Source organism: Corvus cornix, chromosome 4, assembly GCF_000738735.6.
Source record: "Corvus cornix cornix isolate S_Up_H32 chromosome 4, ASM73873v5, whole genome shotgun sequence".
NCBI lineage: Eukaryota > Metazoa > Chordata > Aves > Passeriformes > Corvidae > Corvus > Corvus cornix.
This window is the reverse complement of record NC_046334.1, coordinates 15,976,322-16,001,269: the sequence shown is the minus strand read 5'-3', so window position 1 is coordinate 16,001,269 and position 24,948 is coordinate 15,976,322. Positions and strand designations below refer to the sequence as shown.

General features: G+C 43.2%; 1 protein-coding gene across 6 annotated transcripts in view; it reads left to right on the top strand.

The window, feature by feature from the left end:
* ARHGAP24 (Rho GTPase activating protein 24) overlaps positions 1–24,948 on the top strand; it is a 185,071-nt gene that overhangs the window by 121,934 nt on the left and 38,189 nt on the right. Inside the window, exon 1 of one of the 6 annotated variants that reach the window (XM_019293456.3) lies at positions 16,490–16,688. The exons of 4 other annotated variants lie outside the window; for them this stretch is intronic. The gene's annotated coding sequence lies outside the window, so the exon portion shown is untranslated. Of the gene's footprint in view, positions 1–16,489; positions 16,689–19,830; positions 19,853–24,948 lie in introns of those variants that run through there. One more of the 6 variants, XM_019293455.3, reaches the window with a different exon arrangement.

Here is a 24,948-nt window from a genome sequence, read left to right as displayed (position 1 = left end):
ATCGATGAGGAGTTAACTCTAGATTATTATTGCTTTGATGTTTGCAGCTCACATATTTTTTCCTAGAAAATAAATCACCTTATTTCTACAGGGACACTAGAAAGAAGGCTTCGACACAATTCGTTTTTATTTCAGCTCAACAGATCAGGAATAAAGCATGTCCCTATAATGAGAGCAGAGCTGCTTGCCCCCAAGAAAGCCTCCTTAAAGCAGGGAAGGCTGGAGACACTAGAGATTCCTGTGGCCTTGAACTGTGCTGCCACAGGATAGTTGTTAAAACAGCAGTTACCGTTTAAAATTGTTTGGAATTCTTGCCTACACACTATAATTGGGGGAGCTGATACAGAATTACCAACTGATACAGCAAAGAACTGTGATAGGTCAGGGGGTGACTTAGAACAATATAAACTAAAACAAGAGCAGGTGCTGGTAGCACTCATTTAAACCCAGACAAAATTAGTGACAAAATGAGGAGGGGCAGGCCCTCCGTCGGGTATGTAAATACTGGGAAGCACTTTATTAGCAAACGGACCATCCCAGTCAGCCAGCTGAACTGCAGGAGGCTGGAGTGGGGAGAGTATCACCTGTGGCATGGGAAGAGACTGCAAGGTGAAGCTTTCAGCCTCTTGATTCACAGGACACAAGTTTGGTAGGTGTTGTTCCATATAAGAAATCGATGTGATTTTGCATTAAGGATACTGCCTTATCTCCTGTTGTTATTGCTGTTAAATTTGGCATGTGAGAGTGATTTAGTTGGTTAAAGGAAACTTACAGAGCTGAAGTGAGTTGTTGATTGCTGTAAGACTGTGCATCCATGGTTATTTGATGATGCAGCACACCCAAAGAGGCCCTGCTGCAACCGGGCATTGCAAGCTGGAGCCTCCCACCTGGCTATTCCTCCACTGGGTGTCAAGCCTATAGGAAATAGTTCAGCGCTAGCAAGCTAAATGCTGGGTGCTTGTCAGGTACTGAATATTTTGAAAGTACCGGAAAGTTTGAAATTTCCTGAATTTTGACAGCGAGAAGTTGGTAATACAGGCAGGGGACCTCAGTCTGAGAACTCATCCAGCTTGGAAAAGCTTGCTTTCTTTGGGGTGAGGAAAGCCCCACAAATCCTCCTGCTGCTTATCCCTTTTTCCTGTTGTCTGCCTGGGTTGTGTCTGCGGTGTTGCAGATGGAACCAGCGTTTCTCTTGCACCTTATTATGAACTAGTGAAAGTGTGTTCTCTTAAACAGCCGGGAACCAGGGTCAGGACAGAGTGGACCTGGCCTTTATTTCTGATGGCCTGTCTTCAGAGTTCATGGTAGTATTCCCAGTGGTGGAGTACCTACATAAGGATAAGACTCATTCCTTTTTTCCTTTTTCTGTAACTAATGTAACTAAAACAATCATTTACACCAAAGTCTGGATCAGGAAGGGCTTCTTGGCCTTAAGCAGGCAAGATGCAGGACTGCATAGCTGATTAATTAGTGGATGTGGAAGAGGAAATGCTGAGATGTCACTGTTTAAAATTTTCTTTGGTGCTGTGTTAGCTTCCAGTTCGGGGAGAACTGACAGGCTTGCGGATAAAAATGTAGCTTTAGTCTAGAAAATGTAATTTACTGAATAACACCCTGTTGGTGGTGGGTACCTGAGCATTTTCAGCACTGAGATCCAAGCATTGCAAGACCAGATGACAGGCATGTTCTTTTTCTGTAATCTGTAGGATCGACCCCAGTGTTATGATAACAAAATCACTGCCGTGCTGTCCATCCCTTTTGTTCCATGCCCCTTTGGGTTTTCTAGCTATTTCATATACTTCCGCACTTACCAGCTCATTGAAGTATTGGATCAGTATTTTGGCTACTTCTGAGTGTAGAATTATACTGTATACATTCAGAACACTCAAAATAGTCTCCTAGTGCAGCTGAAACCACACTGTCATCTGAATTGCATGACTGAAGTGAAAGAATCCCTTAGATTCATTGCTTGGCACTTAATATCTGGAGAAGATGGTGGTTGTGTACTCATATACCATAAAAGAGATAAGTATATCTAAACCTGTATAACCCTGTGGAATTCAGTAGTTTGCCGTAGTGGCTCTTGCAGGCCACTTTTACATCTGACAAATCAAAGCTGCCTTTTCTAAAGTGGGATTTAAAAAAGCCTCAGACAGCAGCCCCAAAGGAAAGGCTGCTCTCCTGTGGCTGGCAGCCAGCTGCCTGGGAGGCAGCCCCATCCTGTTCCCCCTGCCCACTTCCACACAGGGCATGGGGCTGTGTGGAGCAGCTTCACGCTGCTGCAGACATGAGAAGCATTAAAAAGAAATGGCTCTTCCGCGCAGAAACCGCTGTGGCAGCGTAATCTTTGTCCGAGGCTGTTTAGGCAGCAGTCTGAGCTGCCCTAATGGGAATAAAGCATACATTGGACCAGTGCTGGAGAGCTGCACGGATATGGTCTGGTGGTAGCTGAAGGTGGGGCTGAGCCGGGCCAAACCAGCGTATCCACACTATCCTGGAAAACTGGAAAAGAGGTTGGGAGTGGAAAGGAGCAGCAGCAGTAAGGAGCAGAGGTACTCCGTGTGCTCTTTGGTTTTGTACTGGGCAAGTAAAAGCAACAGCAGCAGTTAAAGGGACATTGTGTTCGTGGTGAGGTGGAAAAGTCCCTTTTTCAAAAGTTATACTGGAAGTTACAAGTTCTCCCAGCATAAATATCACTTGATGAAGTTTGTTGTATTTCTGGTTGAAGGGGTTTGCCAGCACTGTGATCTGTCTTACAAAGATGTTTACATCCCTGCAGCATATACTGGAATCTGTTTCCAAAAGCTTGGATCTGCTGAAACCTACCTGTAATTGGAAATTTCAACTTTGGTCAGTTCCTCAGAATGAGCATGTGGGACCTGTGGCTATAATGCACCTCCAGCTGAAGCGCAGAGCAGTGCTTCCTGATGAGAAATTTCCAATGTGTCCGTACTGGAAAAGCCTGTGTATATGTTGTTGTGTGCTATGAATTAATTCCCAGTGCTCCTGACAGAAGAGAAGCCTTGTTTTGGAGTTTCAATTTTTTAGATAGCAGAAATAGAAATTATTTTTCTTTCTTGGAAAGAATTGTTTCACTAAGTCCTACAACATGGCTGGATTATTTATGGGTGTGTTTTGGGGGTTTTTCCCATCAAAAATGAATCACAAGGTTAAGGAAAAAGCGACTCGACTTCCCAAAATAAGATCAGAATTAGAACAAATCAAGAATGTGTTAAATTTGTTCTGTAGGCTCTAGCTGTTACAGATCACAGTGGCATAGAATCGTGGTAGTTTGGAAAGTTGTCAGCAGAGGAAAATTAATGTAACTCTCATACTTCGTACAAAATACCAGCTTCTTTTGTCAGAGACTTCACAAAAATCATTGCTTTTTTGAACATAAGCCTGCTATGAGACAGATTGTAATGCAGCAGAAGTAGGTATGCTCAGATTTAGAAATGGATGAAGTGAAAAAGAATTAGCGTGTAAACTGTTGTTCTTGTAAATAGACAGGAAATAACATACTGAAATATGGTAGTGTTCCAGGATATTTTGATACACACCTCTGAGGAGAAAGCTGGTAATATAACTCAAGAAAGAAATTGGGATTTATTTTGATTGTCTCTCAGTGACAATTTTCAGATGACCCGAAGGTTTATTTGTGGCACCTTTTCTTTCTCGTGCTGTAGTTCAGCTATCAACCTTTTTATCTGAGTAGAGTAGTTGGTGAGATGGGAGCTGTTAAGAGAGGAAGCATGGAAGAATAACTTGGAGGGAATGGCTGCATCTGTATCAGCTCTGTACCTGGCTATACCAAAGGTCAGGACAGTTGCCCAAAAGCAGAGCTCCAGAGGCTTGGGAAGAGGTGAGTGTGGCAGAGTAATTTGCAGGGATGGTATTTTGTATCATTTCAGCAGAATTTACAAGTCTCTTGCCAGGTGGAATTAGAGCTGTAGTACTCATTCAGTGTTTGGTGGTAACTTGTTAGATCTGGATGGAAAATACTCCTTGCTCCGATAATTATATTCTCTATTTTTTTCCATCCCAATTTTCCGTCTTCCTTCTGCTGGCTTGGGTATTACACTGCATGTAAGCTTTTTTTCCATCCTCATTGCTACTGCCGAGTTGGAAGGAACTGACTCCTCCAGTTTGTTCAGCCAACTGTGCTCATAAAGGACTTTGCTTCTAGCCCAGATGCTGAGGAAGGCAGTTCTGTTCATGGGTCAGCTCCCCCAGCACAGCAGTCTGCGGGGGGACTTGTCCTTGGTAACTCCTTTGGCATCTCATTCTTGAGTTGTCTCATTTTCGGGGGCTTGGCTGTACAGTGCGTGCAGAGAGAGGGCAGTGGCATCTCACACCTCCTGCCCTGTCCTTAGCACTCCTGCCTCATCTGCATTGAGGTTACCCAGTGGGAACTCTAAAATGGGATTTGGATCAGCTGAGGCCAGTCCCTCTGGAGAAAGCAGGATCTCAAGGTGTGTAAAAGTTGTGCAAGCAATGATAACATGAATGCCTGTCTTGCTGTTCTGCTCTTTGTTGTATAGCGTGGTGTAGTTCAGTTGCAAAGATTGAGCTCACCAGTCCTGCTGGGAGCTAGAGGAATTTCCCTAGGATAATCATACCTTAGGCTATCTAAAGAATGGAATCTAAAAAATACTCTTAACTGTTCTGAGGCTCAACTTCAATGTTTGTGGTATTGGAGGCAACAAATGTCCTGCTTTGCTCTAGCATTCACAAAAATGTGTTTTTCTTTCTATTTGTCAGGCCTTTCAAGCCTTAGTGTTCTATAAACCACATGTCTACTGAATCCAGTTGTTGATGGCTCAGTTTTTTCATAGCTTGATAGCACAATACAGGGAACAGATGGGTTGCCTGGGACAAACGAGATCCCTTACAGCATCTGTACATTGTACTTTCCTAGCACCTGCAGCTTTATATTCCTTAGTGTGTGCTTGTTTCGCTGTGAACAGAGGCTCATATTCAGGAGCTTGCTGTTCAGCATGGCTTTCCAGGAGAAATGTGAACGTGACCTTTTTGTCCTTGGCCATAAAAATCTTTCCATTGTATGCAGCCGCATGTACAGCAGGTTGGTGTTTGCCCCCTTGAAACACGTTAGGGATTAACCTTTTGCAAAAGCAAATTGCAGACAGCGGAATCTGCCTGCCAGTGCAGGCTCTCGCCTCTCTCTTTCCTGGGGCAGACGTTTGCCCCTGGCTTGGGACTCCATTTGTTTTTTGGCAAATAAAAACATCTGTATTGCCCCAGTGAGAGGAGAACTTTAATGAGGTTCTTGGAGACCTTCTGCACTCTCCCTTGAGATGTAAATTTACCCGGGGATGGAGATTATTTTGGAAGAGCAGGAGCAAGAAGGTGATGCCTTTGTCACAAAGATGGAGAAAGCAGCCTGTTGGCTATGTTAAAATGCCTGTGCCTTTAATTAATATTGACTGAGTCTGCTCAGAACAGAATGCTTATATTATGTGTTGTGGCTGAGGGGATGTTGAAATACAGGCAGGAATTATCAGGCAGGTTTCTGTCAGAGCTGTCACCACTGTTGTGTTTCTCTTTGGCTTTTAAATCCTTTCCCTGTTTGTTAAAAGAGCAATTCACAGAACGCCTTTCCTGGTGGAAGCTTGTTTTAGAGTCTTGGGATCTAGCTTTCCATTCCCAGCCGAAGAACTTTGGAAAAATGCAAGAGATGGCTGACTGCAAGAATAACAAAGTATAAATTAGTTGAAAATAAACATTTTGCAATATGGTAAATACCGTCTGTGGGCTACGATACAGTCTCCCTGTAGTGGAGAGTGACAGAAACATTCCTGAGGAAAACAGGACTGCGTTCCTGTGGGGGAATGGGTGGGAGAGAGGGAGAGGAGAAATGAGACCAGTAGAAGCTGTTAACTGCCCAAAGGTGCCTTGGGCAGGCAAGTGCAGATAATGGGGCAGGGCAGAGGGAAAGGGGCCATGCTGTAGATAGCCTGCATGAGCTCTGGGGGTCAGATCTGAATGCCGGAATTGAGGGCCCTGGTGCTGCAGTTTTGGCTCCTGTGGCTGCAGGTGACCTCCAAAGAAATGCCTCCCAAACAAACATCATGGTAGTGCTGACCCTTGGAGCTCAGCTAGCAAAAGGCACCAGTTTGGGATATTAAACAGTATTTGCGATTATTTCCACCTCAGTGATCATGGCTTTGTTTTTAGCTTGGCTATTGAGTATACATTGAATTCAAAGCTGGGACAGCAGAAACATTTGTTTGCATTATGAGCAGAAAGATCATTTGCAAACATTGAGGAGTCAGATCAGCTTTCATGCTGGCAGGTAGTTGCTTGACCCAGGTCAAGAGACTGGGCAGCGTTTCATGGGCTTCAGCCCAGACTGGCCCAGGGAGTCAGGTTCCATTCCCTTTCCCGCTGCTGGGATCCTTCTGCTAAACCAAACAACATAAACACATCTGTCTGGTTCTGTACAGTGACAGACCAAAGAAATTGCTGCTGCTCTTTGTGCCTTAGATTTAATTCCCCGTATCATGTATTTAATTGCCCATCTTAATGGTTTGTTTCTAGAATTACAGAATGTCATCTTGCTTATAAAATAAGCAAAATGCCAGAGTTGGCAGCTAGGTCCCGGGTAATGTGTTGGCATCGTATCAAAACGACTTGGTAGTGATCAGTGTGCCCATGGACAAGGTATCAGTGTGGTAATGAAAGATTAAGTGTTTACACTCGTTTTACTCTAGTCAGTAAAACAGGTGAAGGTGGAGGAGAGCAAAGAGGAAGTGAGGAATGGAACAGGTGGTGAGGAGCTGCACTCAGGCTGTGGGTGCTGCCTGCAGCCATGGGGAGGTTTGGGCATTGGCCTGACCACACAAGACCAGATAAAATATTTTGTGTTACCCACCACTTTGGTGCTCTAGTAAAAGAGGGCTGGAAGACTTGCTTGATATTCTTGGTTAACTTAAAGCCATACATGAAGTGCTTTTGAATTCGCCAAATGGGTCAGGTAAAAAAAAAATGAGTGGATTTTGTAAGATGTTTTCAACAAGTAATGGGTTAGGTGTTTTTCCTTTTGAAAGAACCTCATATTGCTTCCAACATTATAAAGATTGCTATTAAAATATGGCATTAAATGAACAAAATACTTTAAATATTGCATTATGGTGTATTTTTACTGCTCTGAAATGAGCATTTGCAGTTTTGTTTTACCAAGGAAGCCAAAAAGCTTGTCATTTTCTGTCAGTGAAAGGACTGTTTGGCTTTCTTTGGCCAGCACTCCACAAACTCACTTATTCACATAGCTATAAATACCTTAATATTTTCCTATCTGCACATTTTGATTTACAACAGCAGCAGCTAAAGAAAATAACTGCTTTCCCAGTCTACAGTAAACTGCTGAAAAATGTGTAACGTGTGTAACGTGTGTCTTTTCCTTTCTCAAGTGAGTTATACACATGACAGAAAAAACCTGATGATATGAAAATGTGTGTTGTCTTTGGGCCACAGCCTGTGATGGATATAAAAAAAAAAAAAGATTTATGTGGGGATCGAAGGTATTTGTTGAGATTTTAATGAACAACAGCAGCAAAGGCCGAGGTCCCTCAGGGGGCCCAGTGACACAGAGCAGACTGAATCCCCTCCCTGGGTGTGGGGTGAGTTAAGGAAATACTGACTTCGCATTCTCAACCTCTTCCCCAATTAAGAGCAGGTTCAGTTAGAAGCAGATCTGATTTCTGTAGCTGCCTGAACCGTGTTTTCCTTCTCCCTTTGTCTGCTTACCATGCAAATGTGTTTGGGGAGGGGGACACAGAGCCTGAGGGCCTCTCCTCAAGTCTCCCCTTACACTGCTTTTCTAGGCAGGGTGTTAGAGGAGTCTCAGTGACTGTGTTTGCCTTCTATCTCACAGCCTCGTTCAGGGAACCTGTTGCTTTTTATTAGCTGGACTGCCAGTGCATTTCAAAAATAATAAAAACATGATACTCTCATGCATCACAGGTCGAATCTTCCTATGTAGGGTTAATTCACAGATCCTGGGACAAGCTGTTGATACCAGGCTGGAGAGAGGCTGAGGGAAAAGGCATGTTTGTGCTGCTAAATGTAATCAATAGAGCAGAGGGCTTTGCTTGGGATGGAGCCATTTGTTTTCTTTCGTATTTTTCTTGGGTAAGCAGAGGTTTGTTTCCTGACTCTTCTTCTGAAGCAGCAGTTGATAGTTTAATGAAAATGAAGCATCGCTGTTTCAAGGACAACAGAAATCTGATGTGTTCTTTTAATCTTTGCAGCCCCAGAGGGGATGAACAGCTACCTGGGTGGGTGTAAGGCTGGCTGGACAGTGTTGTTGCCATGCAAAGGCTTCTGCCGTTCTGGCAGAGCTGTGGCTGCTTCTGGTGCATCCCCTCCTGTTGCTTCAAGAGAGCCAGGCCCAATGGCATCTGCTGAGGCTATTAGCTGGTTAAGCCCTGGCTCTGATTTCATCTTTGTGGGGTCATTAGCAACTTGGCATCTGCTGGCAGCTAGAGTCTTCACCTTCTCATAATGGGCTTTTGTTGTCATTCCAGTTACAAAGGCCTCTTGTAAAGGGGAGCTCCACATGTACATTACAAAAATTAGCTGTGTGCCAGAGCTATGCAGAGGTAGTTGTTGTCACCCTGAGAGCCGAGAGTTAAGTCTCATATTCTTCTCCCTGTGTGATCACAACACTTGGATTACAGCGGATGTTATGTGAAAAGTAGCACGGACTCAAGGAACAAAGTCCTGATTCACATCTCAGCTCTACCAAAGCATTTCCAGGGGAAGGGGCTCAGGTGCTACCTTCTGGTGCAAGGCAGTCACTAATGAAAACGCTTCACTCAGGTAGTTTTTGCATTTCTGTCTCTGTGATTTCATCTGCCTTGATGCTCTGTTGTTGTCTGGGTTGCTATGGCTGTGCCAGCATGAGGCTGGCTCCCCTGTGAAGAATCATGAAAAGAAGTGGCTGCCTTTCTGCTCTCTTATCAAAATATGCCAGGGGTGCTCAGCAACCTGGAAGGCCTGTGTTTGTTAATAATCCATGTCTGCAGCAACCAGTTGTTCAGCACCTCTCCATGCCTTTTCACTGTGCTAGTTGTGGTGGTTGCTAATGCCTTTTGCAGGTGCTGAGAACAGAGTAGAGCTGCTGTTGTTCAGCAGCTCTTTAGAAGTAATCCCTGTGTGAGGCAGCCTTGGCTATTTAATTTGTTTTCGGGGTCTCTGTTTAGGAAGGATGTCTCCAGTGGAACAGCAGTGCTGATGGCAGGCAGCAGGCTGCCTCGTTCACTTGTTGTCACTGCAGTATTTCCTTGGGGTATCACCAAGAACACAAGGTGCCATTAGAGCTGCTGGATTTATGGAGAGATGAGAACATCTACTTCCTGCAAAAGCTGTTGCCGTAGCAGCTAGGTGCCTTAAGAATGGCTTCCTAATACAATCTAGGTATTGTGCACCATAAGGGTTAAATGCAGGACAAAACAATCAGTTTAAGAGCCAACATAGTTGGGCCTTGTGCTAAATAAACCATGAGCGTAAGTGGAATCAAGCCTTTGGGGCCAATGGTCCTTAGCCAAGCATCTCCACACCCATCACATCAGCAGTACGTAGGCATGTCATGTTCAGAATTGCCTTCTGTAAGCTGAACTTAGATGGAAGCAGAAATGGGGGTGAGGAAGCCAAGACACAGACTGGCTTGCACGTTTTTCTGCTGCACATATAGGAGAAGATGGACTCTGAAAAAATGAAGTCGGAGCTGCAAATGCAAGCCACGGCATGGTTAAATTCCTGACTGACTTTTTCTGGTTTTTAGCTCTATGTCATGTATGATTGATCTCTAATTTCTGCCTACTGGGAGAAGGAATTTCAGTGTCAACTCTGTTTCCATTCTCCTTTTCCCACTTTAGCATGGAAAATGGTAAAATGTCATTTGTTTGTATAAATATTTTACATTCTCATTTTTCATTCGTGTTGTCTTAAACAAATCAAAATTGCTTGGGATTGTAATAGCCTCATTTTACTGAGGCACTTTTATGAATCTGTAATGAGAGGCTAAATGAACGGAGAAGAGGGGAAATAAGAGTTTTGTCAGACTCTTGCACGTAATACAAGTTCAGAACCGTAAATCCCAGTGGTGCTTCATTGTATTTGGAGTCCAAAGGCTGGGTGTTGTGCAGGGTTACATTCTGACTAAAATCCTCGTCAAATTAGAGACGTTGTCTGTAGCTGACTAACGGGATGAAGTGCTCCTTCCTTTGTGTGCCAGCTTTGGGCTGAGCACCACGAGCACTGTCTCTGTCAGCCCTCGTTGTCATGAACAAGACCAAACATCACTCTGCACATGCACATATTTCTAGGCCAGTTGCTTTCTTCCCCTGGTTTCTGTATTGTAGTCAGTAGGTTTTGGAGACCCATCTGCAATCTTTATGGCTGCACATATTTATCCAAATGCTTTAAAGTACCTGGCAGAAATTGCAGCTGCCAGTTAATGTTTGTCTTCAATATCTTGAAAACAGAAACACCCTTCTCCTTCCTCCCTCTTACCATTAATTTTAGCTTTGCAGGTAAAATCCATGGCATACAGGCTCTGTGAATAGTGCCAGAAGAAGAGTTGGTGCACATGGCCTGTGCACTGTCCTGCGCTGGTCAACAGCAGATAAGCTGCTTTGCCACTGTGGCCGTTGGGTGACCTGGAGCCAGAGGAGTCACTTCATGCCTCTGTAGTCTGTCCATTCCAGCTTAGTTTGCACAGACCACTTGCAAGTTTGGGCTGGGAGCTGTGAGATGAGGTACATCATTACATTTCCAGCCCCAGGCTCTCAATCTCCGCTCTCTTGATCTCACAATTTACCAACTGTGTATTTTTTTCTAATATGTCAGAGTAAAGTAAATTCCATCTCATTTTTCTTTAGCAATTATACCACTGTATGCTCAAGGTTATATGTTACCAAGTTGAATTACAGACACAGTGTGTTGAGTTGTAAGTATCATTCTCAATAGACGCTGCAGTTACTGTGCAATAATAACATACCTGTCACATCAATATGTAGGGAACCATAACAGCATGGTTTAAAGCCTTTTTCATTGTGCTCTTTCTACCAGAACTTAGTGTGACAATTACATGAATCAAAACTGATGCAAGTGTCTAATGATGTAAAGCCTGGCAGATGACTGTACTCCAGCTTGAAATGCCATCCTGGTGTGTTTTAACATGTGCTTTACATGAACTGAAGGACTGGAACTATATCTGAAAGAATGAGTTCTGAATGAGCAGAAGAGGCAAGCTTCTTTTTAACTAATGATAATCAAAAATCTGCTTTCTTCCCTTCAGAGCTTTGGATGTTAGTGCTGTCTTCTCCATAGCTGGATCCCTGCTGCCCTCTAGGAATTTTTGATGAAATACTGTCAGCAGTACCACCATACCTGTACTACAAGCTAGGGATTCCTTTATTAGTGTTCAGTAATAATGTTATTGAAAATACTTCTGATTTCTATGGGGACTGCTGAATTATCATATCTTATTTTTGTAAGACCTTCAGGAGTTCTGTAGAGCCTCTCCATTACTGCAGTACTCCTTAAGGCAAAGTAAGCAGAAAGCGACTTTTAAATTAATATTTAAATCAGATTTTTAATTTAGAATAGAGGTTATAGCATTGAGCAACACTCAGTTTCAGATTTTCAGTAGAGACATGGTGTGCAGCAAATCTAATAGAAATGTAATTTCTATCATTAGAGAGGTGTTTCGCCCTAAGTACCCCATAGCAGGATATTTAGCATGGCATAATTGGACCTTATGGCTCCATGAATTATAATGAGATCTAGATCCAAAGCAAAACCCAAACTGGGAAGGAAGTTTTATTGCAAACTGGCATTCTGTAGCTCTGACAGTTAGGGTCAGTATTGATGCCTCATCATCATTCTTCCTCTCATAGGAGAGAATAAGTGGTATGACAACATTGTGTGGGATCTGGCCCCTGTTATGAAAATAGTGGATTAAGTAATTGTCTGTGGGTAATGAATGTAGCTTGGTTAGCTGGGATTAGTCCAGAGAGAAGTGTAATGAAAATGCCTAACCCTGGGCAACTGAGTATCCTGGAAGGTCCTTTTTAAAGGATTACAAATTTCAGTTTAAATTAAGAAATGTTGGAATACGTTTCAGGGATAGACACTCAACTGGTTATTTAAGAAAATATTGTAATTAATATTTAAGAAGTGGAAGAAACCCCACCATGGATGATGTGAGCTTTAGAGGCACAGGGCATCAAATACAAGACTGAGTATCCTGAATTCCCTGCACAGAAACGGCACATGGACAGGAGAGCACAGCCTGGCTGTTGGCAAGGCCCGTCCTGCCCGTACAACCAGGCTTGTCAGGGAGCAGGAGACAGTGGGGGGATCACAAGGTAGAGTTTGTGTGGTGCAAAGCTGAGGGATGGATCAGCTGCCTGGTTTCCAGCCCTGGTTTTCCAGGATCCATGCACTGAAATAAGCTCGATGGTACACAGGTGCTTCTGAGGCAGGAGGGTTTTCTGGAGCAGGTCCCGACACGGTGTGCACATGGAGTGGAACTGCAAGAGCTGGCTGTGGTGTTGCCTCTGACTGCGGGATTCATTCTCACAGTTAGGTAGTTAAATTCGCTTGTACAGGTGATTAAAAACCAAAAATCTGTTCGTCTTTTATGAAGACCAAATGAGGATGACTGCAGTGGTTTCCATAAAATTTAAAATGAAAGATTTTTCGAGTCATGTTTTTTGTTCTAGTATATTCAGTTGTGCATTCTTCCATGACATGATCACCACTGATATCAGTAGTAGTTTGAGAAATAAACAGGAGTGAGATTTACATTTTTGTCCTAAGTTAAAAATCAGCTTGCAAAAGCCTGCTGCGAATAAGTTTGGATGAGTTTAACCCTACTGTTCTCAGTGGAAATACTCCAAACTTGCACTTCCTGTTGGGGTTAGCTGGTTACTTCTTGTGTAGTACCATAATATATCTGTCATCCTATGCAATACAGAAAAAGTCTTGATGCAGAAACACCTTTCTATTTATATGTTCTAATCAATTAAACAGTGATGTCTGAGGTGAAATAAGCAGCTTAAAGGCAAGGCTGGTGGAAGCTAATACAAATCCCTGTAGTGAAATTAGGGATTTAATTTGCTATAGACTGATTTACAGGAGGGAAAATAGTGTCACCTACCCAGAGCTGGTAACACATGTAATGAATTTATGCTCCTTGCTGTTAATGGATGTCCTGAAAACTGTGTGTCTTGCATCTGACTCCTGCAGTCTAGCACTTAGAGAGGGAATTTATTTGTTCAGGAGCAGATTAATTCCCAGCATCTCTTTGAGCAGCTGGGAGAAATTCTTGGCAAATCTCAAATCGAAGAGGAGCACCCTGGGCAGCCTCTGTGAGCAGGACATGGTGTGGGGACTGGGTCACAGGGTCACTGCAGCCACTGACCCTCTGGTTATTGCTGTCGTTCCCGTGTAATACTTTGGGATTTCCATCCCCAATTCCCCACATTGCAGTGTAGCATCACTGCAGTCTCTGGTTCCTGGGGGTGTGGATAGATTTGGATGTATGTTTGTCTCTTCATTTTTTTAAACTTGAAATGTCCCCAGCACATGTTACTTCACGCAGCTCAGTGGTTGTCAACCCAGACAGGTTCTCTGTGCACAGTTTTCTGTTCACAGACTTTGTAAGCATCACTTGGGACCTGCCCTTCCTCTGCCTTTGAGGCTGTGGATGGTGCTACCAGGTCTCACACACCTGGTTGGTGATTTTGGAAACCGCAAGTGCCTCCTGTGCTCTCCCAGTGCTGTGTTTTAGTCCTGGCTGTGCTTTCAAGGCGAGTGCAAGGACCTAGGTCTGATTAAGGGCACAGAAACAAGTCTCAGTCCACTGCTGCTGGGCAGGTACAGCCTGCTGGAGCCCTCAAGTCTGTCCTTCAGGAAGCACTGGGGTCTAAATGCCATTTATTCCCGGTGCATAGGGAGCCAGATGCTTATCTTCCCGTGGCACATACCTGAGGCTTTTGTTCTCAGGAAGAAGTTAATGCTGCTCCTGATAAGTGTGGCTCCCTCCTGTTGTGTGGCTGGTGCACCCCACCAGCCAGGGGAGAGTCAGGAGGTGTGTCGATTCCGTAGCTCAGCTTTCCTGTTGAAACTGGATCCTGAAGCTAGGAATGGAATGGAGGTTCCCACTAAGCAACTGAGCTTGAAATGCCTCCACTGCTGCCCACTCAGGGAGACATGGAGAACTGCTGAGTCGGTTCTTTGTTCGATCCGCCATTATTTTTATGAGTCTGTAATTGCATTAGTTTCTGTGATGGAAGAGTTATGTTTTGGGTTTACTTGGGATTTCTGTTGTTTCTGTTCTGTTTCCTGTTTTCTTTCTATTTTTATGAATCAAGTAATTGTTCACTTCGAATTTCAAGCACAGACTGCTTGTGTGTGGTGCGTTTACAGTATTTTCAGCAGAGGATTTAGGCTGAGAATAGCTCCGTGACCACATGCAATATGCAATTCATTCAGAAGGCAGCTTTTTTATATCAATAACCATCATATGTGTCTTGAAAACTGGTGTGTCAGTAAATTTCTGTTCTTGTGGTAGGCCAGTGAAAAGTCTGTGCTTACTTGATAGGGGTAAATTGTGCTTGTCTTGCTCTCTGTAACCTCACAGACCACTCATGGAGCTTAGTTTGACCAGCAGTTGAAGTAGCTCCTTATTTTTTAAGTCATCACAAACAATGAAATATTCACAGACCTTTTCATTAAATATCTCTGATTATCTTGGACCATTTGCAGATCACATGGTAGAAAAAGTATTGAAATTGTGTGCAGTAAAGACTGTACTGCATACCTGTATAGCAGCCTTTTTTTTTCCAGTGCATCAAACCTTTTGGTAGTGCCATGGGGAAAACTGTACTGCCTACAGCTGTGTGTACGTGCAGGGTATGGAAAGGACAATGTATGTCTTGGGTAAATGTACCCAAATGTCATCACCAGGTGTACAGGATGGCAGTATACTTACTCATCACATAATCATCTGAAATTTTATTCAGGTTATTTTCTGTGTTTTGATGAGTCTTTCAAAAGTTTTTCAGTGAAGCTTCCAGGTCCTGGCCTCCACAAATGAAAACTAAATTACTGGTTCCCAAAACCTGTCTGTGACACCTGCCTATTTCTCCAGTATCTCTTCCAAAACCAGCCTTCTGAACATTTTTTGCTTTACGGAGTCCGTGGTCAGGATCAGGAGCTCCTTATGTTTAAATTAACATTTCAGGGACTAAAGATGGAGGAAGTGGGTTTGGGTATAGAAAACATGTTTGCTTGTTTTTTAAATAAAGTCTCTCCACCCTTGCCCAGGTGAGAAAATGCAAGGTTTTCTTTCAGAACTTGAGCATTCTTCTTCCCTGCTGTGCATGCAGCCTGGGAACAATTTCAGTGTGGTTTGTCCTCAGAGAGGATTTGCTTTTTTAAGTGGTTGGCTCCTGCAAACCCCACAGTCTCCCTCACCTTGCTCCTTGTTACAATATGGGTTTTGGCTTATACCGGATACTATATGCATTGGGATAACTTCTATGGATAGCATTTCATTCCTTTAAAAAAACCCAAATGCACACACACCAACAAAATACCCAGGAAAGATGTTTTTAGATGACATCTACATTTAAATTCCCAGATGTATACCTTAACCCCAAAATGAAGTTCATTTCACTCAGCTGAACTGCTTCACCTCACCTCTTACTGCAGAGAGTGTTTGACCACTGTAGTTTGTGATGCAAATGACACCAACCTGCAAGTTTCTTTCTAGCCTTGTATATTGGGGTAGGATTAACAGTTTATCCCAAGTGTAGTCTGCAAGCATAACTCTTCTCTAATGGAATTGCATATTGCTAGCCCAATGCTGGAATCAGTTCCCACCCACTTTTCCTTCCACCGTGATTCCTGCCCTCCATGCACTCACCAGAAACCTCCTTTCACCCCTGAGAAATAGCTTCAGCCATTCCATCCTTCCTTATAATTGTCCAAAGAATAACTATGTTTTCAGGGCTAACAGTACCTATAAAAATAATAATGACACTGAATTCTAAGACTGGAATGCCAAGTGACCCTAGTGATAGGATAGCAAGCAGGCAGCTGATTTGAGGACGCAGCCACCACCTTTCATGAATTAACTCTTGCAAATTTACTCTTGTGAATTTACTATCGGATTGTTTTTCTGTGTGCAGGCAAGATTTTCCTGTGTGCACTGAAGGTACTTCGGTCTCGCCATATTAAGTGTCCTTCTGACTAATCAGATACCCATGCTGGGAATGAGATAAGATGTGATTTTGTTTTGACTGCCTCCAAGGTCAGAGCTGTTGTTTGCACGGCTTCAAGCAGATTTGGTAGGCTGCTGATATCCGTGTCTGTCTTCTTTTGATGATAAGCCTCCTTTGTCCCTTGGAGGGAGGGGAGGAACGGAGAGGCCAGCTGCAAAGAAGCATGTGTTTTGCAAGGCAGTACAGGTGAATTCTATGGACATCAGAGCAAAAAGCTGTGGAGCTGCCTGGAAGGTTGCTTATGACCTAAGCTGCAGGCAGCACATAGTAGGAGTGCATTCTGAGCAGTGTTTCTCCGTTCCCACATGTAAAACAGCCAGGGTCTCTCTGAGAACTACACATCTGCATTGGACAAGAGCAAGGGCCAAGGTGAGCTGGTTTGCAAGGTATGCAGAGCTTCCTGTGGTGTTCTGGTGTTGTGGTAAGCTGTGCTGTGATGGTGATGGGAAGTGGTGGGAGCAGCCTATCTTCTGGACAGAGCCAAGTTCAGCTGGAGACCCTGGCAAGTGACCAGAGAGTCTATTCCATGGTTGGGCTAGCACAGGTGACGTGTCTGTGGCCTCTACAGTAGTGTGGGTAGCAGTAAAAGGGCTCTCTTGGCACATAGCAGTACACATTAACTGAGCTGGCTGAGCACAGCCTGCTCTAGGATGGCTCTGAAGTGCTCTGCAGAAATGTCATGCCATGACTTCTTTTGCAGTGCCTTTGGAGAGGCCACATGCATGAAAGTCAGCTGAGAATTACCATCTCCTGAAGGTGCGAGGCTGGCTCTTCCTGCAGCAGTCTCTGAGGGAAGCCTAACAGCCTCTGGTACAGCAGGTTTGGTGCCTGGCTGTGGGTTTTTCCCAGTTGTATGCTTAAATACTAATGGGAACTCAAGTGGTTCTGTTGCCATCTCTGAGAACAGACATGCTGTCTGGAAGGTTCAGTTTTGTTTGGTAGTGTCCCAGAGAAATTCAGTTTGCTTTGTAAACAAACTCTTGTTCAGAGGTTTTACTGAGGCAAGTTTTTTTTTACTGCAGCTGCTTCCATAGTCTTGAAGCCTTATTTTAAAGCTTAGCAAAAGCAAATAAATGGACGTATTGGTCAGACATGCCAGTGTCGCAGCTGTCCCACACCAGCAGACAGCAAGATGGACTATTTCATGCAGGCTTGTATGTATACTGAATTTGCTGATGAAGTGGAGCTTCATGAGGCTACTGTGACCATAGCACAGTGGGACGTGCAGTGGCAGCATGCTGGTGTGTAAGTGATAGCATTGTATCACCTTTACAGTGAGGGTGGCACAGTCACCTGATGAGCAGATCTCTTCCTTAGCTGGTGTGCTTTATGGAGCTGTAAGGGAGGTTTTCTGTGCTGCTGTTCAGAGGGGATTGCTGGAAGGAGATCCTCCTCTCCAGTTTCAGTGTGGTACCTCTCTCCCCTGATGCAGCATGAATGGGCTGTGTGGATCTCTTGGTCCTTCTGTGAGACGTGGGTTTTTGTCATGTCATGGGAGGATGAGTGAATGAAGCTATTCCGCATGTGCTGCAGTTGGTTGTTAGATTTCAGCATGCTGCTTTCAGCCTGGGAAAAGTAATACAGTAGCAAAGTTAAAGGAAGGGAATATTGCAAATGGTTGGGTTTGTAGGGTACCTGAGGTAAATGGAACAAAGCCAGTTCATTGTTGGTTGGCTGTTCACATGTACATACCTGGAGGGTTGATCCAGAGTCATCCTGGAGTGGGTGGAGAATCCCAGGTGCTTGAGATATCTGTAGCCTAAACAGAAAGTGTCTGAATCCTGCTGTCACCCACCCCTCCCTTGGCTTTTCCAGATGTATGTCCATGTCCAATAAAGCCTCCTTGGAGCTGAAACTTGCATCCCCATTATCCCATTTCCAGATGTCACTCCTATCTTAGCACAAACACAGTATTTTGTGGCCTCTCTCCACAGGTAATAATAGCCTTGCATTTTATGAGTTGCTTCTTCAGATCTGTGAGATCAGGAGAATTAATCACGTTAAAAAAAAAAAAAAAGTGGCTATACCTTGTATGGAAACAAGACCTCTCTTCTAAACATGGAAATATCATTCTCCATTTTAGCTAAGAGTTTAATTTTTTCATGAGGACTTAGGCTTCAAGAGCATCATCCGGTAGGAGTCTTTCCCTTATTTATGGGAATCTTTGCTTTAGAAGCCACCAGTTTTGATGTCTGGATGGGTGTGTCAGGATTTCACCCCACAAGCAAGGTTCCGTTCCTACCCACCCATTCATGTGTAGATAAACACCTTCATTTCATCACTGCATACTGGAGCAGAGCTGTTGGATGTGATACCAGAGTCCTGCTGAGAAGCAGTTACTGAAAGAATTAACCTTTCAGTGACCCAGCCTCTGTGGCAACAAATCTGTCTCCCAGACCTAGGAGTGTGGTGTGTATTTTAGTACAGTCATGGAAGTTGCCCTAGAAGGTCAAGAGCAGAGATCTGTGAGCTTAGTTACATAGCTAAGCAAAATCTATTTTAGGGAGAAAAGCTATTAAACTGCAGAAATCTTATTAGCAGTCCTAAATGGTAGACTTTGCTATTAGTTTTTGGAATTGCAATCTTGGTATGTTCGAGTTCTTCAGATTTATTTGAGGCATTCTTCTGAGAATTGTGCCTGCATGGTAGGAATGCATAGTGACATTTAGTTTAATAAATTGATTCATTACCTCTAGATTTGTTTACCACTCTAATTGTATCATTATATTTCCACTATCGTTTTGAATTAACTTATACTGTCCCCTCAGATCGTGCTGCCATTTTAATTTTCTTTTCCATGGGATGTTGTCTCATTTATAATTATTTTATCAGCATTTAAACAGTGTTTCATGCCGGAATAATAAGCAGAGTGAGGCAGAAGCATTTGTCCCCATTTAGAGTATCTGAAGGTCAGGAAAATGACACAACTTCTCCAAGATTCCTGAGTAAATCAGTAGGAAGGAGCTCTGTGACTGTGCAAAACAGGTTTGCTCTTCTATCCTGTGCCTGATTATTGGAAAATTCACATGGCGGTTCAGGGCTACACAGCATAATTACTACAGCAGCTGAATAGTGGGGAAAAAGACAACCTGGTCACTGGGGCACAGGGCTGAATCTGTGAGCCTTTGGGACTGTGTTAATCCATTTGTTGATCTGTCAGTGTCCTGTCAGCTGGAACAGAAGTTATTTCTGTAAGTAGTCCAGGCCCCTAAGAAGGAAGGCTCATGGATTACTGCTGCCAGATGCCTTTCATGGCATTGACAGTTAATCCTTCATTAGAGGAGAAATCATCATGTTCTTTTATGTAAATTAAGTTTATTTACTCTGTGCATATCAGTTGGAGAACAGATGAATCTGAATGTCGAAAGGGCCGCTTCCCCACTCAGTCTCTATCCAAGGGCTAAAACCTAATTCACTGGGAGTGATTCTGTGTGAGAAGTGAGTCTAGCCAGAGACTGTAAAGAGAGAAATCATGGCAGAAAATGCACTCCCTTGCTACAGCAGACTCGGGCAAGAGCTCCATCCTACAGCAGGTGAGTGCAGCATTTCTCAGAGTAGCCTGAATGCAGGAATGACTTCCCCTGAAGCGTCGTCCCTGAAGTGCCACGTGGGTGTGTCCAGGTGAGGTTTTGCTTGGCTCACTCAGCTGTGGTGAGCAGCCTGGCCACAGCCAGCACAACTTGCATTACAGCCTGGTTCTTGTAGTATGACCCTGCTTCCCAGGTGGGGATTTTTAACCTGGTTTGAGTTACTTCTTCCCTTAGTCACATCACTTCTTTCTCCATCTGTGGGTACTGTCGCAGCTCCGGGTGGAGAAATGTGGCTTTTTGTCTTTTTCAGCAGGGTGTCCTTTGGTCATTCAGTTCTCTTTTTATGCCATTCATTTCAAAAAAGTCTTTTCTGCTCAAAAAAATCCCCAGCTACTGGGCTGCCAAGCATAAGTTTCTCCCCTTCAGCACTGTGTAGTCACAGAGTAATCTGCAATGCTGGGCATCGGCTGATATTGTATTTAATATGTAAGGAACATGATGAGATTAACTGGATGTGACCATCTGTTGAGCTGCAGAAATTAAGTTGTAGCAAGTTTTAGTCTCTTTCCCTGTTTAATTAGCCATAATTAACTTGAGTTTTTCTTTTTTGTAAGATTTTATTACGGAATAAAACGTTCTCCTGTGAATTTAATTTCGAAACATAGCATGTGAGATGGAAAGTGTATTCCTGTTCAGCTTGTGATCAATAAGTGTTTTTACAGTAGAATAATCACAAGAGGAAACACAGAGAACACAGTTCCAGGGAATTTGCTTAAATACTTGAACATTCAAAGTGACTTTGTATCCAGTTTACTTCCTTGACCGTTTGGAAGGTGACAGGGGCAAGTATGTTTGCAAAGGATCACAGAGATGTTTTGAAGAGGAATTCTTTAAAAGGAAGTGAAATTTGCAATGTAGACGCCAACACAAGGTTGGGATTCATCTCAGCATCCTCTGTCAGGTATTTTCCTTTTCCTTTGCTCTTCTTCATTTTTCATTCTGAAAACCTAAGCAGATGCTGGTGCCTAGGAAAGCACTTCTGCATCCCCCAGCACTGGCCAAGCAGCCCTTCAGAGAAGGGTTTGATGAGACTGGGGCATTCGATGCCTGTGGAGAAAGAAGAGGACCCCCAATCCACAGCCATTCCCACAGACAGTTCTAAAGCTGCTGTATGCCAGTTGTATTTGGCTTTGGGCAAGGTAGAATTTGAATTGGAATTTAGCTCTGTGTGAGTGCATAAAAAGCAGCAAACTAAATGTTTCATTTTCGGAGTCGAAACTCCAAGGGGAAAGTGGTTTTGAACTGGGGGCTAATTGCGATGTGTCTGATAGATGGATCACAGAATTTGAGGAGGTTCTGTGGCACATGGGAGAAGAGACTCCACTTTCAGTGTGATGGGGAATTGCTCTTTGCCTGGCAGCTGCTGGCTGTACCATAAAATACTTGAAGAAATAACTTCAAGTGCTGTGCCAGGCTTACCTGGGATTTCTGCTCAGCTCTTGGGAGAGCAGCTGTGCCCCTAGTGGGGCTGTGCCACCTAAAAAAACTCTGCTCTTGAGGGCAGCTTCCCTCTCTCTTTCCATGAGTGTCTGGGTACACTCCAGAGGGACTCAGCAGTTCAGCCTGCATAAGCATCAAGAGTCTGTGTCCCTGTAAGAAGACTTAATGTGGGAAACCTTACAAGAGCTGGCTCTCTCCCAGACTGATATTCACCAGTTCTAGCTGTGCCACCGATACTGAGCGTCTTTCTAAGATACCAGAGTCACCTTTCCAAAAAATCACTCAGGGTTTGGCAGCTTCCATGTACAACATGACATGGGATCCTGCAGTTCCTTCTGTATTTTGAATAGGTGATGAGTCTTGGTGGTGTACTTAGTAATCTCACTGGCAAATATTTCTCTCTGACTGACGTCTATCTTATCATTCTTTTTTTTTGTTGTTCCTGTTCTTATAAAAGTATCTTCTGCCATATATGCTGTATGGTTTAGGGAGAGTTGCTTGCTATGTCCGTGTTCAGCACACGTAACAAAAAAGTTTTCCATACCCTCCATATGGAAATAACATCCTCGGCGAATGGTAGCCTGTCAGTGAATGAATTACCTTTCTTTTGAATGTATAAACTTAGTCTAAGCATAAGACAATTTTAAAGACTCTGCCAAAAGAACATAAATTGGTATTCAGCAATTTTGTAGATGCTAACATAGCTAGAGAATCTTGTTAAACTTCAGTGAAATCTTTGTCTAACTCCCAGCTTGCTCTTCTGTTGTTCTGTGAGGACATCAGAAAGTTGCAGCAGCTTCTATAGAGTGGCCTCAGTTTACAGTGCACGTGGTGATTATGAACAGTAAATTTGTCAAAGGACCTGATGGCTGTTAAATTCCTGTCTCCTGTTTTGTCTACAGTAGGTATTTGTATGTCATCATTAGGTCCTTATCCTAAGCTTTTGTAACTTTCTCTGGGTTAAGGCTTTGTGTTTTGTGAGAGGGCAGTGATTACCTGGAGGATAGATGCTGTCTCTTCAGTATTAGCTGATGTCTGCTGAGTGTGAGACTCTGTTGGTTAACGCATTGTTGTTGTTGCCCAGGTTGTCAGTGATGGAGTTTTGTTGCCTTTCCCATGTCAGACTTTGAATCCCTTCACTGATGTACAGAAGTTTGCCAGTAATTGTGTGCCAAAATCAGAAATTCCTGCTGGTAACCTCTCAGGTTTGTCATGCACTGTCATGACTTTACTATAAGAAGTCTTTGTTTCTTTTCTACTAGAAAAATCAAGTGTCTTGAGCAACTTTTTCTGCTTAATTGCAGATTATTTACTTCATAGAATTACTGATACTTCTTAACCAGTAAATGGTTTGTAGATACTCAATCTATAATATCCTTTAAAAAGGAGTACTTCAAAATACACTGGGTTTCTCCTTGCAGCACTTTCTGCCAGAAATGAGACCCAAGTGATTTTTGTGTGAAAAAAACTTCCTGTGGTGTATGGGCTCCAGCTGTCAAGGCAAAGATACAGACTTACTCAGATTAGAAGTAAATTCACTCTGGGATCATTCTGTGCTCATGAATGAGAGGGGAAATACAGACCATATTACCAACGTGTCTGTGTCATAAATATAACAAGGCTGAAATGAGGTTTCTGTTCATCCTGCTCTGTTGCAAGGTATGGAGATGTACAAGAACGCTAAGCTCTGTGCTTTGCAGATAACTGGTGTTTGATGGCTCTTTCCACATGAAAGCTGTGCTGGAATTTGACATTTGAGAGACTGAAATGTCTAAAGGACTGGAGAGTTGAGGTGATGATTCATTAAGCAGTACACTTTTGTTGGAGTCAATATTGAATTGATATCCCAAAATAGTGCTAAGAGGCACAGTGTTCCTGGAGATGGTTCATTTTAGATGCACTGTGGAACAAGTGTCCTGAACTGATGACTAAAATCTCCTGCTACTTTAGATAAGCAAGGTTGTCTTATGCCGAGACTTAACACTGGATTAGGTAATTGTTTTAGGCATATGTCAATTAGCCCACATGCTTTATTGAATAACTTATTCTTGATTTATTTACTGAACTGCTAAAACATGAATTTGCATTATTAAATAAGTGCTGCTTCAATAAAATTACGTGTATGCATAATACATACTTGCTCATTTAGGATATTTGCATCCTTTTGGTTTTGTATTTGTGCTACTATTATTTTTATCTGTGATAGAATTTGAAGTCAGATATGAGCTAGAAGGACTGGCTGCTCTCTGGAGAAATGAAATATTTCTATGTTTGGGCCTTACTTAGTGCAGAATGGAAAGCACCATGTCCAGAAGTAGGGAGGAGACCATCAGTTCCTGATGGAGAAGGGAAACTGCTTTTCTTGGAAGCTGTTGGAAAGACACTGTCTTTTCTGTCTGTTTACAGAATAATCGTCTGTAAAATTAGAAGGCATACAGTGTTTCCTGTGTTGGGGGCAGATCGCTCTACTTGCGATCTCTACTTGCCCTAGGCCACTGTATGAGACAGAATTTTAAAGACTGTCTCAAGTTATGGCTTAGCCACAGCTCACTGTCCTGGGATACTTAATGGTTACCTCCTGATGAAAGTTATTTTTGGCGGCCTCTCTGAAGAAATAGCACATGAATTTAGCTGTTTTGTATTGAGTTACTTCCCCACCTTGTGTTGTGTACACAAGAGCATGTTTAGACTGATAAAAGAGCATCTCGATTTTTATCTGCTGAAGGCTCAGGACATTCCATATTCATGAGGAGCAGAGGACTTAATGACTGGATGCTGAAACCTGGAGAGCTTAATGAGTAGATGCTGAGAGCTGAAGTGAGCATGTGCTTTGAATGTTGTTCTTGTTAGTCTCTGAGGTCAACCTTGCTCTGGCATCCTGGCATGCTGGCTTTGCAGCCTGAAGTTCACATGCCAGTATATATATAGGTAAGTCCTGCCAGTCCCTGGGTGAACTTACACTTGAGGACTTCCATTCAGGTATTGATCCATCCTTCCTTAAAATCATCAGAAGTTTTAATTTCCTGCTAGATCAAATGCCATACAAATATGTGCTGTGGACCTGACCTTTCAGAAAAATCCATTTCAGGTTGAGTGTTTGCACTTCAGTGCAATTCATGATGAGAGGCTGAAGAGCAAAGAAAGAATTTAGTAGCACAGGGCAGTCTTTTCTCCAGCAGCAATACCTCCAGGATCTCGTTTTTTCCCAAAACAAAGTCCTCTCAGTCAAATTCTTTCAAAGCATTTTTCTACGTGTTTGACTATGACTACACCACCAAATGCATGTGGCTTTTCCCCCTCTCTCCTTAGAAGCAGAGATGAATATATGTTTGCAGAGACTTCCTCTAAGATCAGCATGGAGATCAGCCAAATTTCCAATAACACGATGGTTATTTTGGTGTCCAGCTGGAGATACTTCAAAGAAGGTCCTTATTCTCAAATGACAGTAATTTATCTTCAAGATGTGTCATGTAGGGCAGAGAATATAAGTTGCTGTAATTATTTGAATTTATGCTTTTCTCTTAGTTTAAATTAGTTACAGCAGGTAACAGTGAAGTCGTCCACAAATTCTTGCACTACCACTAATGTTTGACAATACG